Genomic DNA, 14,579 nt, shown 5'->3' with positions numbered 1-14,579 from the left:
GTGTAGGAAACGGGAAATCAGAAGGAATGTTACAACTGAGGATAAAGGTAATGTAAAAGAACAAAGATAATAAAGTAAGATAAAACCTCTTTCTCCTTGGGAGAAGGCATTCAGTTGGTGGAAGAGATTAATTGGCCTAGAAGGGATTATGGGAATATTTTCAAAATTTGGGATTGTTATCTGGAAAAGGCAACCACCGAGCTCCTTGGGGGAAGTTCTGTTTAGCTCTCTTCTTATACTTTCCAAGTTCTTTTTTGAAAGCACTCTTCCTGGTGGTCCTTATAGTCATGTCATCTATTTTTGGCAGCAGTGCGTGAAGTCTTTTGTAGTAATGAAATTCCTGTTTTTAATTTGAAATACAATCATAATTATGCTTATAGATTCCAAATACTTGTGCTAATGGATGATGTTAAATCTATCCATTATTGAGGATGAAATAAGCCATGCTTATGTGTTTTTTATATAAAGCTTTCACTTCTAGTTCAGTGTTGGTGCTGAATTTGTAGCCAGTGGAAGCGTGAAGTTATGAAATTAAAGTAGAGAGAAAGGCTAGGAAACCTAGCATTTGAAATAGATATTGAAAAATTCAATGGGAGAGTTATATCACTGTGTAGGATATTCTTGAAATTTTTTAATGGATTGCAAGACTTGTTAAACCAGTATCTTTACTAACTTGTAAAACAAAATATCTTCTGTTTCTGCTCAATTGCATGGGAGTAGAGGATCACTACTGCTTATATGCAGAGTTGGAGAAGTATTCTTTCTCCTGTCCTCTCGTGCATTCTTATTTTTGCATTGAAATTTGTTTTTTTTTGTTTAATCTCTGCTGGTAACTGAAGATGGAGGACCGAACATGCTCCACTGCAGTTTCTAGAGAAAAATTTCAAGATCCTGCTTATGTTTTACCTCTGTGCTTGGCAATGCCATCTGGCTTGTGGTTGTCAGATTTGAAGGGAGAAAACAATTTTTTCCCCATTTCTTCTCCTTGTTTATACTGGCAGAGGCTGTTGGGATTTTTTTTTTTTTTCCCCATGTTCTTCTGTTTTTCAGAATGAAGTTAATTGCCTGGGCTCAGTTCACCTGTTTCGCTGTAATTATTTGACAGTGTATGACCTACAGTGTCACTAAATCATAGAATTGAAGGGCTTGGAAGAGACCTCTAGAGATCAGTGAGTCCAACCCCAGTGCTAAAGCAGGTTCCCCACAGTAGGTTGCAGAGGAAAGCATCCAGTTGGCTTTGGATATGTGCAGGAAAGGAACTTTCCGTGTTCCACTTTGTGCCCATTTGCCCTTTGTTCTGTCCCTGGGCACAGCTGAAAAGAACCTGACCTCCTTGACTTCCACTTCAGATATTTATATGCATTACTAAGATCCCCTTGTTCTTTATTTTTGTTGAAGATGAAAAAAGCCTTTGAGCATGCTATGCTAAAGATATGCATTATAAGTTCAGAGTGTTTTTCAACTATTACAGGTGCACAAACAGAATCGCTTGCTGCTAAATATTTTGGGGGGGTGTAGTATCTACTATACTAAGACTTATATTGTAAGACTTCAGGGAAAGCTCACCTCAGTGATCAAGGAAGTCCCTCCCACCATATGCATTTTGGTGCAAATGATTAATTTTCTATTAAGAAGTATCTGCTGCAGTCTTAAAAGCAATAGTATCAGTATTATGCTTTAATTTGGAATATTTTAAAAGTTTGGCCTTGAAATTTGGAGTAATTTATATGCTATTTGATAGTTTAGGCTATAAACTCAATCTGGTTTGACTGCATCAGTAATAGCCTGTGGAAAGAGGGACAGGCCACTCAAAATGCATACAGGGAAGTTGTTAGGGTGTGTAGAGGTGAAATCAGAAAGGCAAAAGCCCAGCTTGAATTTAACCTAGCCGCTGGGGTGAAAAGGAATAAGAAACTCTTTTATAAATACATTAACAGTAAGAGGAGGACAAAGGAGAATATCCACTCTTTGCTGGATGAGGCTGGGAATGTGACCACTGAGGATAAGGAAAAGGCGGAGGTTCTGAATGCCTTCTTTACGTCTGTCTTTAAAAGTCAGACCAGTTATCCTCAGGATACAACTCTCTCTGACCTGGTAATCTCGGCTGGGGAGCACACTAACCCCCCTGTGATTCTGAAAGAAACAGTCAGAGACCTACTGCTCCAACTGGACTGTCACAAGTCGATGGGGCCAGATGAGATCCACCCGAGAGTGCTGAGGGAACTGGCGGAGGTGATAGCCGAGCCGCTTTCCATCATCTGTCAGCGCTCCTTATTGACTGGTGAGGTCCCAGAAGACTGGAAGCTTGCCAATGTGACTCCCATTTATAAGAAAGGTCGTAAGGAGGATCCGGGGAACGACAGGCCTGTCAGCCTGACCTCGGTGCCAGGGAAGGTTATGGAGCAGATCGTCTTGAGGGAGATCATGCGGCATGTGCAGGGTGACCGGGGGATCAGGCCTAGCCAGCATGGGTTCATGAAGGGCAGGTCCTGCTTGACCAACCTGATCTCCTTCTATGATCTAGTGACCCATCTGGTGGATGATGGAAAGGCTGTTGATGTGGTCTACCTAGACTTCAGCAAAGCCTTTGACACTGTCTCCCACAGCATTCTCCTGCAGAAGCTGGCAGCCAGAGGCTTGGATGGGTACACTCTTGGCTGGGTAAGGAGCTGGCTGGAGGGCCGGGCACAGAGAGTGGTGGTGAATGGAGTCAAATCCAGCTGGCGACCAGTCGTGAGTGGTGTTCCACAGGGGTCGGTGCTGGGGCCTGTCCTCTTCAATATCTTTATTGATGACCTGGATGAGGGCATCGAGTGCACCCTCAGTAAATTTGCAGATGACACCAAATTGGCTGGAAGTGTGGATCTGCCTGGGGGTAGCGAGGCCCTACAGAGGGATCTGGACAGGCTGGAGAGCTGGGCTGGAGCCAATGGGATGAGTTTCAACAAGGCCAAATGCCGGGTCCTGCACTTCGGCCACAACAACCGCAGGCGACGCTACAGGCTTGGGGCGGTGTGGCTGGAGGACTGCGTAGAGGAAATGGACCTGGGGGTATTGATTGATGCTCGGCTGAACATGAGCCGACAGTGTGCCCAGGTGGCCAAGAAGGCCAATGGCATCCTGGCTTGCATCAGAAACAGCGTTGCAAGCAGGAGCAGAGAGGTGATTGTTCCCCTATATTCAGCACTCGTGAGGCCGCACCTGGAGTACTGTGTCCAGTTTTGGGCCCCTCACTGCAAGAAAGATATTGAGGCCCTGGAACGTGTTCAAAGGAGGGCAACAAAGCTGGTGAGAGGTCTGGAACACAGGCCATATGAGGAGAGGCTGAAGGAGCTGGGAATGTTCAGCCTGGAGAAGAGGAGGCTCAGGGGAGACCTCATTGCTCTCTATAACTTCCTGAAGGGAGGCTGTAGTGAGCTGGGGGTCGGCCTCTTCTCTCGTGTCATTAGTGATAGGACCAGAGGGAATGGCTTCAAGCTACGGCAGGGGAGATTCAGGCTGGACATGAGGAAGTATTACTTTTCAGAAAGGGTGGTCAGGCACTGGAATGGACTGCCCAGGGAGGTGGTGGAATCACCGACCCTGGGGGTGTTCAAGGAAAGGCTGGATGTTGTGTTGAGGGACATGGTTTAGTAGGAGCTATTGGGAATAGGTGAACGGTTGGACTGGGTGATCTTTTAGGTCTTTTCCAACCTTAGTAATTCTATGATTCTATGATTCTATATATTATGATAGCACTGTACTGTTTAAAGCCAGATTTCTCAGCAAAGGAACTGGACTTCCTGGGAGAAAATATTTGAGGATCAGTGATCTTGAAGCTATTTTCCAAAGGGCTTTCAGAACATTTTTATTTTTCATAAGATCAAAGCACTCCTAGCATTTTAAATACCTTTCTGTATTATTTAGAAAGTGAAAATTAATATGTAAAAGTAAAGGATTTCAGCTAATTGAATATGAATTATATTCTGAATATGCTACTGTTAAATGTTTGAATGCTAAGGACATTGAATATTATGTAAGTGATTAAAAATTCTCATTAATTAAAAAAAGTGATTGCATGATGATGAATACAGGATATTTTCACACAGAAAAGAATGCAATTCTTGAACCTGCTATATTGCTTTCATTTTTATGTGTTATTAGAAAGATGTGGTATGATAGAAGTGTTTTTCTTGTAATAAATGACTACTTGAAAACTACACAAGGTAAATCTGAGAAACAATTATGGACTCAGAGCAAGAAGACGCATCAGAGAAAATGTGTAGCAGATGTTTAATGTGGGCTGTGATGTGACACAGGTGTTTCTCTTAATTTTTCAGAATATATGGATACAGTAACACATGATGTATCCGGTAAGAATAAACTGCTAAAGCTGTACAGCTGCCTTTGCTGGAGGATAGCCTTTATCTCACGTAATTACATTGACAATTGTATTACAGTAGGGCTATACACTAATGGGATGATTTGGTCGTAAATCCAAAAGCCATATTGCAGCTGTTGTAATGTTGAGGTTGTCCGTGTACGTCTGCCCTGCTGCATTTCCTGCTCACCCTCAGGAAAGAAGCCAACTGGATGCGAACCGGCTTTTGTGGGAATGAGAGCCTAATTTGTGTAGGGGTCACATTCCATTGTAAAATATGTATGGATGTATCACTGGGAGTCATTTCCAACATACTATACTTTTTCTTGTGCTTTATTGTGTATACTAGCTCAAGTGGAAAATCAAGTGACAGATTAATGCTATGCATCTGCAAAACCCCTTCGAGAGGAGCAGATGCTGTTGCCCATAAATCTAGACCTTTGAAGAGGCTAATGAGGGTGAAGGTGAAACAAATACTATGCTTATCAACATATTACCACAGTCTGCAGGGATTGATTCTCTTCTCTATAACCTACAGGTTATTTTCAAAGCATACAGAAATCTATTTTGAAATTAAAATGGGGCTAGGATGGGGAGTATTGATATTTTCATTATTGGAGAATAAATCAGCCAGTGGAGAGGAATGGGGTTTGATGGCTGGCTTTTATGCAGTTACTATGGCAGGTTTTAAACCATTCTTGTCTGGATTCTGGTGGTTTTGTGCACTTACACACTGTTAATGAGTGAATTATTTGTTTCAAATTTCTTGGCGTATAACTCATTTCTTGCAAATTCAGGATTAAATTGCAATAATTTTGTCAGTAGACTTTTTTAAAACGTGTGACGTGTGATAAAATTGTTCAAGGCATGTGGTGGTTTCCTGTATGTGTATAAGGATCTTCTGAATCAATCCAAACATTGAAAATGAAGGAAAACTTCTGGTGTTCTGTGGGACTTTTGAGTATTCCTGATGGTTTGCCAAGGCTAACTCAAGCTGAATTGTCTTTACCCTGCTGTGTGCACACTGCATTCAGTCCACTGGGGGCAAAACTCATCCTGGGTCCTTCAAGGTCCTGCTCTAGTGCAACTGCTACTGTTCTTCCCAACTTCTTTCTTTCATTACAATCCCTGTTTCTATATACTTTTCATGTCCCCTCATTTAATTTGTCCAAGTCCCTTACTTCAATTCCTTTAACAGGTATATTATCGGGAGGAAATAAAGACATTTTTGCTTGGACTAGCAAAAGATCTTTGGAGGCATGAACAAGTTCAGCAGACATGAAGGCAGAAAAAACAAAAGATTGTAATTATTCATGCCGGACAGACCCTCTCGACATGATCACGAGACGTCTAGCTTGTACACCTGGCATGAGTGTGCGCACGTGCTATGAAGACCATTGGCCAACCCCGCCAAAACTGAGGCGGCTTGGCAGAGTTGAGTGGAAAGGAACCATGGGTTCGTGTATGACAAAGGAGCAGATGGCGGATTGCCAATTGACAGAAGATCCCATCACTTATGCGTGGAACCCGATGTACGTTGTCCCAGTCGTGAACAGCCGGGGGAGACGACCTGCACAGAAGGAGGTGAGCGCCAACATCGGGCTGCATCTCACACAGGAATGGCTCCACGGCGCGCTGGGGGCAGGGCGCGGTGGGCGGCACGTTGCTGAGTGGCTGCTGATGGAGTACTGTGCGGAGATGGAGGCCCCTGATGGCTCCTTCCTCATCAGGGAGTGTGGGACTTACGTTGGGGACTATGTTCTGTCCTTCTGGCACTGTGAGAAAGTGCGGCATTGCTGCATATACTGGCAGCAGGACACTAATGGCCAGAAGTTCTTTGTGACTGACACGCAAGTATTTGACAGTCTACAACCTTGGTCCCCTCTACTGGGAGATGCCAGTGAGGTACAATGGACTTGACAGAGCTGGTGCCTCAATCCAGCATTCACAACAACACAGACTGGGTGCTGCAGGATGGCACCAAAGGGATGAGCCCAGCTCCAGCGCCATCTACTTCAGGGCAGTAGGGAAGATCCAGCACTGCCAAACGTGGCAAGAGAGTCACATTTAATAAGGCACTTGACCAAGTGCACATTGTTCAACTTCATCACCCACAATAGAAGGTTTTTGTTCTGCACTAACAACAGAGTCTGTGTCTAATTGCCACAGTTAAAACTTACTTGTCTTCCTCAACCTGTATGAGGATCTTTGGACAGGATTTCAAAAGGGCATAGAGGGGTTTTACCAATATTCCGTAGTTGTAGGTGGCACCACCTCCTTATTACTAGGAAATTCTGGAGCTCCTTAGCTGTTTGAGGTTCCAGAGTCTGGCAGATTGTTTTCTTCCTTGCTGTTTCCTAAGGTTTGGGATCCTGCAGCAATTCCATAATGCAAATGGGTTAGTTGTGGCTGTGCCACTTGGGTTTTCTGTGGAGAAACTCGATAGCCATTAAGTCTGAGAAAGTTTAGTAAGCTAATTGTCCATGTTATGCATTACCTCCTTTGTTTTGGTAGCTATCATGTCATCATCTCTTTGAATTTGAGAGAGTACTGTTTAATCCAAACCAGCTGAGCTCCATGCTTTATTCTTAATGCTATTGGTGCTGCATTCTCAGCCCTACCTGGGGATTCTACTACCCACATCCCAGGATAAACTTGATCCCTTACTTCGTCTGTGTTCTGGTCCCAGCAGGGGTAATGATTAATGCTAAACTAAGCACCTTTATTAACTGTTCCTTTTTTACCTTAAATTCTAATTTTCCTTTAAACTTTATTTCAGTTTGCAGTTGTTTTAGTAAATCTTGCCCTAATAAAGGTGTTGATGAATTTGGCATGTACAAAAATTTGTGTATGCCTAACTGTTTGCCTATACTAAATTGTAAATGTTTAACAAAGTAAACCTCCTCACTTTTGCCAGTGGTTTCCCTTATGGTTACAAATTCATCACTTACTGGAGTAAGAACACCAAATTAGTTTCTTCAGCTTTTACAAATTCCACACTTTGCTGTAATTCCTTCCTTAGCTTAATTTTCTCCACCCTTAACTGTTACTGCAGCTGTTACCAAATCCAGTACCACTTTTTTTCACGCACTGCTTTTCTGTTCAATGAGGGCAGAACCCTTCTGGACCATGAAAGCCCCACCTCTCAGCTCTTCCTGAGGACATCTCCGGGTCATAGAGCCCTGCTCTCAGCTCCTTCCTTCCAAGGCTTCCCATGCTAACACTGGTATATCCAGTTTCCTAGATCTCTTTTCCCAGTTTTTAAGAATAATTTGAAAAGTAACTAGGACATTCTTTTGTTGTGAGGTCATATTATTCCCCATGGTAACGCAATGGCCTACCTTCGTCTGGAGAAAGGCAATCAGAGCTGTTGGAGACGATGAATCCTCAGGTTGTGGCGCTTCTCTCAGTGCACCCACGCTTTTCTCAGTGTCTGCCACACTTTTCTCAGTGTGTTCCGTGCTTTTCTCAGCGCCCTCCAGACCTATCAGTCTTCAAGTCAGTCCCAGCTTCACGTCCCTGTTTGGGTGCCAATTGTCGGTGCTCAGTCGAGTCAGAGAGCTCTCACAGTTTCTTGTAGCATCAGAATAGTTCTGCTTTATTGTGGTCAACATACATCTTATATACCATTCACTTACAAGCCAGGAATTCCTGTCCCTCTAATCAGTTCATTGGCCCAGTTTCACCCAAAACACAGTGATAAAGGATGAAAGGTTTCTTAAGTGTGATAAGATTAACAATGCATACAAACAGAACCTCCTGTTTACCCTCAGATGCAAACAGATACCATTTGCTCTCTGTCTTAACACTCCAAACTCCCAAGGTTTCACAGTGATAGGGTCTTATCAAGGAGTCTGATAAACTCTTTGCTGACTTGCTCACAGTTACATCTTCCCTCACAAGTAGTGGGACAGACCGACTTGTGAAGAAGGTTTTAGCTTCATTTCTTGAGAGAGAAACCAGGTTGTGAGCTGAAGGGTACAAATAAAGGTACAAATGAAAAAGGAAAACAGGAGCCCTCCATACAAGGAGGAAAACCAAAACCAATGAGCTCTGTGGGTTAATGCTCTGTGGGTTAATTCTCTTAGTACCTAAGAGAAATCTGGAAAGTCAGTCCTGAAGCCAGCTGTCCAGCCTGCTGGTAAATGCAGCAGAATTGCAGTTACTAATGAACTTGATAGAGGTGCTAGTCTTTTTTTTTTTTTCTTTATTTTTTTCCAGCCCTTGCAGAGGAAAGAGTATTAAATATGTAGTCCTATTTTTATAAGTTATGCAGAAGTCTGTGTCACCTGGACTTCCAGAAGTCCTCAATTGGAGGCAGACCTGTGGAAGGATGTATTTTGTCTTCTCGTGCTCCCTTTGGTCCCACCTGTCTCCATGGGAACATAGAGAAGAAGAATTCTATTTCTGTTTTTATGGCTCAGGTTGGCATTGGATCAGAAAAAGTTGCACAAGACGTATGGGCTTCTTAGGGCTTCTTGGAAGCTGAAGGAAAACAAATGTTTGTTTTCAAAGTCCAGTTTGATAGGATCTGAATATGGTGAGGAATCAAGTGCGTTATGTGATTATGTATTATCTCACTTCCATTGTCTGGAAGGAATGCTCTTTTACTGCATCTCCCACATTACTGTATGCAAGGAAGTCCTGAATTCAGGTTTCCAAATCTATTATTAAAAGAGTAGCGCTGTCTTTTCTTTCCCTAGGCAAAAGTGTATGTGTTCTCAGTGTAAAATGAGTAAGATATTACAAATAACTTCTGAGTAATGCATAGATGTTTGCATTGAAATGTAACTGTGTGAGTAATGTATGTCAACATGGAATTGCAGTCAGAATGGTAATGAAGTATAGTCCCATTGGATGCAGGTAATTGACAGACTGGGGTTGTTTTCAATTAAATGCTCTCCCTGACTGGTCTGTGGAAAGTAGGAAGGATTTTAAAGCAAATGTAAGCTAATATACACATTATGCATGGAATTAATCCATTATTTAATAGTAAATTCTCACTAGTAGAAAGCTGTCAAGACTGCGTGGCGAGCTTTGACTATAATGAAGTTCTCCATGCTCATTTTGTCATCCTTCTTTTTCCATGATCATATTTATTGAAGAATTTTTCATTCTCCTGCCCTTGTTCTGTTGTTGGGAAATGAAGTAGGTCCTAGGTGGTGAAGTAATGCTCAAATTGTTCGTTTTGCTTAAATTCTAATGATACAACAGTTTATCCATATGCTTATGTTAGCCCAGTATGTTCCTAATTAGCTAGTAGTAATTTGCATAGTAAATATCTATCAGCATTGGGCAAGTTCTAGGCCATGTTTGACTTTCTACAACCTTACAAAAGAGTGTGCAGAAGGCATTTTTGAAAGATTAATTCAATGTATCATTAGAGTTTAAATAAACAATATTTTTTTTAGTTGGAGATGTAGAAGAATCAAAGTATGTCAAAAACTTCTGTGACCCAAGAGTACATTTCATCTCTGTGTAATCCTCGCTGTGTTCTGCAGATGAGTCCAAACCAATGCTTTGTTGCCACTGAGTTTCCTCTGACAGAAAATTTGATCAGAGATATATATTATTGTAGAGCATGTGGTCCATTTCTTTGTTTCATAATTAAAATCAGATTTTTTTTTTCTTCTTTTTTTTAGAAAATGTTGCAGAAAACCTAGTGGGACTGAATGGGAGCTTGTCATACAGAAACTCACTGCAACCTTCTGTGGGCTTCAAAACTCAGAGTGATAAAAATCTCTGCAGCTATGGTAAAGCAGAGTAACAAAGAATAGCAAAGTCACCTTGACTGGAGGTTAGTAATTTGCAACTAAATATAAATAGAACCTGAATTTTTATTGTGCCAGCTAGATCTAATATAGTGTTTTAGTTTCTAAATAGGAATGTTTAATATGATGTTAATCAAGTAAGTCCCACCCCCTCAAGAAGTTTCTCAGACTAGAAGTACTTAGTGTTTTATTCAGTAACTGTGGCTTTTGCAAGCTGTTTGCCTGTATTTTTTTCTGAAGTATAGCATCATATTTACAGTTAAAAAAAAAAAAAATTTGAATGAGAGAGCTACAAAACTGAGTGTATAATATGAGTTCCTTAAGTAATAAGTAAATTTGTCTTCCTGCCCAAGTAGGCCGGACTCCTCATATAGGCTTGTTGGCTTTGGCTTTTCACTGCCTCACTATTTATAGTGTCACTTAAGCCTGCAAACAGTGCTTACAATGCTACTAAATCAGTACAGCTGCTGAGCCGTGCCACTGCTAACATGGGAGTGTGTAACTTTACAGTTGTGACAGTGGAGCACTGGGTTGTTTAATCACTATTTTAGTGAGGATATTACATTGTACAATTGCCTCTGACTTGCAGGAAGTGGCTTAATGTTACCTCTTTCCCCTTCCCCAAAGTAAAGTATAACTCACATGCTCCTTGTGCTGGTTGGATGTTCTCTGTGAGGCTGCTCTCTGTTTCAGTGGTGGCTCTTTGCAACTGGGAAGGAATGGGGTGCAATGTTTCTATATTCACACAGTTTCACAGGGCATTGAACACACAGATGAGAAGTGCAAATGGAAAAGGAATTTCCTCAATGGCAAAGGGAATTCCAAAGTAGACTAAGGTTGAGTTAGGTGATTGTCAGGTCTTTTTTTGTTGTTGCTTTGTTCTTGGTTGGTTTTGTTTTGGCTTTTGTTGTTGTTGTTTTTGTTTTCCCCTCAGGCCCTCAATCACTCCCACACTATTGAAAGGGGCCAGAATTTAATTTAAAAGTCTGTTTCAAAATTTGCTGAGGTCAAAGGAAATCTGTTACATTTAATAGGGCCTGAATTGCATCTTTTAAAAAGTGCTGTTGAAGAGTTCTAAGATAGAGCAGTAGATGTTTTCTTGATTATGCATTTACTTTTCATATATCTATCATATAAATGACATTTTTTTGTTGTTTCAAAGAATGATAGTCCACAGCTTTCAGTTCCACATTAACTTTATCTCAAAATACTGTGAGCCTAATGAGAGACCATGTGAGATGATGCTTTACCTGCTGCTATACAATAAACTGAGATACTTGCTTGCCACAGGGGGTATGTATTAATAGTTACTTTGAGAAGATGTCCTCTGCAAGAGCATCCTTTCTAATACAGAATGAGCCACAAGTATCACTGGAATTTTGTAGCCCATTAAATATACAATCCTTTAACTATCCTTGAGCTAGAAATACTGTTTTCTTCTGCACCACTGACACTGCTGAACTTCATAATCATATTCTGCTAAGAACTTGGTCTGTTTTTATTGGGTGTTATAAAGGTCCCCCCTGGAACCTACATGCTCAAGAAACCAAAGGGTAAGATGAAGCCTTGTGAGACAGCATACCAGACAACCACCAACACTGGTCTCATCAACTTGCCTTACCAAAGGAAAGTGTTTCTTAACTCAAGTAATATAAATAAGGTCTTTTTAAAATAAGAAAAAGTAGTCAGTTTTGAGATTGCTTTCCTGGAGGAAAAAAAAAATATTCTTATAGTCTCAGGCAAGACAGACTTCATTTAGTACACTGGGGCAAAAGGGCATTTAATTTTGCCTTTAGTAAAAGTGGATTGTATAGCTGTCAAGTTGTGGCATGTATATGAAGTGCTGAGTAAAATCATTGCTGGGAGTGACAAAATTAATATGCCAAAGGAGATGAAAGAATGCAGATCCATCAAGTGAACCTGTTAAAATTGTGAAGCAAGTTTTAAACAGTACAGATGCCTTGACCATCTGCTGAGAATTGTGTGTGGACATAATTGCACAGAACAACTGTCGTTTCTGTTTTTTTAGTAAAACTCGTTTTTCAGAAAGTATGCAGCCAAAGGAAGCAGCTTTTCCTTCTATCCAAAGCCTGTATCCTTGAAATAGCTCTGTATTCTTTGTTCTCCACTTGGTTCCAAACAATCTGATCTATTCTTTGCTCTTTTGTGTGTAAGGATTTACATCTAGCCAGTCCTTTAGAAATTGGAGCCTCCTGTGGTTTAGGATGGCCAAACTATACATCAGATTTTATCTCAAAAGTACTGAGATACTCTTACCTATAAAGATGCTATCAGGGCTTTGTTTCTGTGGTTTATATCACTAGAACCGTAGGCAGAATTGTCTTTGCATTTTGTGGCTGCTTGTCCATTATTTATTAATTTTTTGATGGAGTGGGAGATGGGAACATTACTATCCCTTCAAATGCAGTCGGAGCTGGAGAAGCAACAGGGGTCTATTTGTAAATAGAGAAGTTTTAACTGGACCTAATGAAGGCAGCAGACATTTTCTTATGCTCAAGCACACCTTAAGTGATAATTTTTGGTAATAAGTTTGCAAGTGTAAACAGTAAATTTCAGCCTCCATTTTAAAGAAGAGATTTTTCACTGTCAGCACAACCACAGTTTTTGTTAGAAGCTCAGTTTTATGTGGCAGAAACAAAATATTCTATGACTGGACTCCATTGAATGATTAAATGCTCAAGTGAGGAGATTTGCTGTGAATTGTTCTCAGTTGCTCAGTCTTGTGACTGCATATTTGTGATTGTGCAGTGAAAACACTGGAGATATGTGGTTAAGTAGGTAAAATAGGGTTGTCTCACAGGCATTTTCATTTGCATTTTACATTTGTTACGTCGGTGATGAGTTTTGATCTTTGTATATTTATCTTTTGGGATCAAATGTATTTGTGGAAACCAATGTTTTTCCTGTTTAAACATAAAAGTGAATTAAAAAACAACAACAAAACAATTTAGAGAAAAAATTGTGAAGCTGGAGAAAATGGCTGGGTTCACTGAGAGGTGTTCAGGGTTTTTCTTATTTTACTGTCAGCACTTTTTGTAGCGTAACTTTAGTTTAAAGTCATAACTTCATCAATTTGACCCTGGCATACTGAAACAGATATATAGACAGATGCCTACATCCTAAAGAATTTCTTTCTGCCAAGATTCGAAAAAATACACTGTCACACTGGTTTTCCACACAGATGTTTCTTAATACCAGTGACATAGGCTCTTGTATCATGCATGTTTAATGGCTTCAGGAGCTAATCTGAGTGCCTAGTTCCAGTATTTGAAATTTCTGCTCATATTTCTTGTAAATGGTGGCCCTTTTTCAGGAAGGAAAGGCATGCTCATAGCTCTGCACTGTATCTGGGACTATATTACCAGTGTAAACTAGCATCTTGGTGGACTGTGCTGGCATTTGTCCTCAGGTCTGTGGATTGCAGCAGGTACATTTATAAGGTGGTAGCCGTGTCTGTTGCTGTTTTGTTTCTCCAAAATCCCTTTCAGCTATGAAAGCTTCCCAATAGGTATAAGGAAAGCCAAAGTAAGCAATTTTAATTCCTACTTAGGATATTACAGAAATGAGAAAAACACAGAAGAAAAATTGCCTCTAGGTGTCTGGTAAAGCTATATGCATTGCTTCAGCTTTTGAGTGGCTGGCTGTTGCTTTTTGCACCTTTGTACACACAGATCTGTAGACTTAGCACCGAGCATTGCTGAACCATGTGGATATATTTTTCCTTTCAGCTGTCCCCAAGGCACCTGGGGTGTCACAGGTGTTGGTGTTCTGACCCATGAGCTCTGTGTTCCTGCTGGGGATATTTAGCAGGTTGCTTCCAGTTCTTCACCAGGAGCTGCTGGGAGCTGGTGCTGCAGTTGTGAGTGCTGAGCAGCCTGCTGCTGTTTGTTTTGAGCATCACAGGAAGATTCATGAAGAACTGCTCTTAAGCAGATTCAGGCCATGAATTCTTAAGGAGACTGGGCTGCTGAGAGCTGGGGCTTTGCTTCTTGATATGATGCTGTGTGAAGAGATGCTTAGACTGGTATAAAGCTGGAGATAGCTTATGATTCCCCTCTTGAATTTTGGTAGAGCAACAGAAATCTGCCTTTCCTCTTCCTCTGGGTTAAGTGTAGTGTAAGCAAGTGACTTGAATACTGTGAATATTTGTTCTATGAATTTAAAAATTAGTTTCAGTGACTCTGCTACTGCTGGGGAAAGTAAAGAATGAGCACAACAGAAAATCCATTGTGATGTGATGCACAGAAGAGTCTGGAAGCATTTAAAAGGTTTCTGTGGGATGACCCGTGTCATGTTTCCTCTGCAAATGTTTTGCAGGAAATTAAATGAGTATCAAACCATTTGGGGGGTGGGGCGGAAATAAATTGTAACATTCGTCATCCTTATAGATCAATAAAACAGAAAACCTGCTTGTAGGGGTTGGTTGC

At 41.1% G+C, this 14,579-nt stretch overlaps 1 long non-coding RNA gene across 1 annotated transcript in view; it reads left to right on the top strand.

The window, feature by feature from the left end:
- LOC122185876 overlaps positions 1 to 14,579 on the top strand; it is a 42,534-nt gene that overhangs the window by 4,765 nt on the left and 23,190 nt on the right. Inside the window, exon 2 of the long non-coding RNA XR_006180983.1 lies at positions 10,003 to 10,157. This is a non-coding gene — a long non-coding RNA (uncharacterized LOC122185876). The remainder of the gene's footprint in view (positions 1 to 10,002; positions 10,158 to 14,579) is intronic.

The sequence above is a fragment of the Lagopus leucura genome, unplaced genomic scaffold, assembly GCF_019238085.1.
Source record: "Lagopus leucura isolate 7727_CA_CO unplaced genomic scaffold, USGS_WTPT01 Super-Scaffold_100033, whole genome shotgun sequence".
Taxonomy (NCBI): domain Eukaryota; kingdom Metazoa; phylum Chordata; class Aves; order Galliformes; family Phasianidae; genus Lagopus; species Lagopus leucura.
The sequence above is the reverse complement of the archived record's forward strand: the minus strand, read 5'-3'. Positions and strand labels throughout refer to the sequence as shown.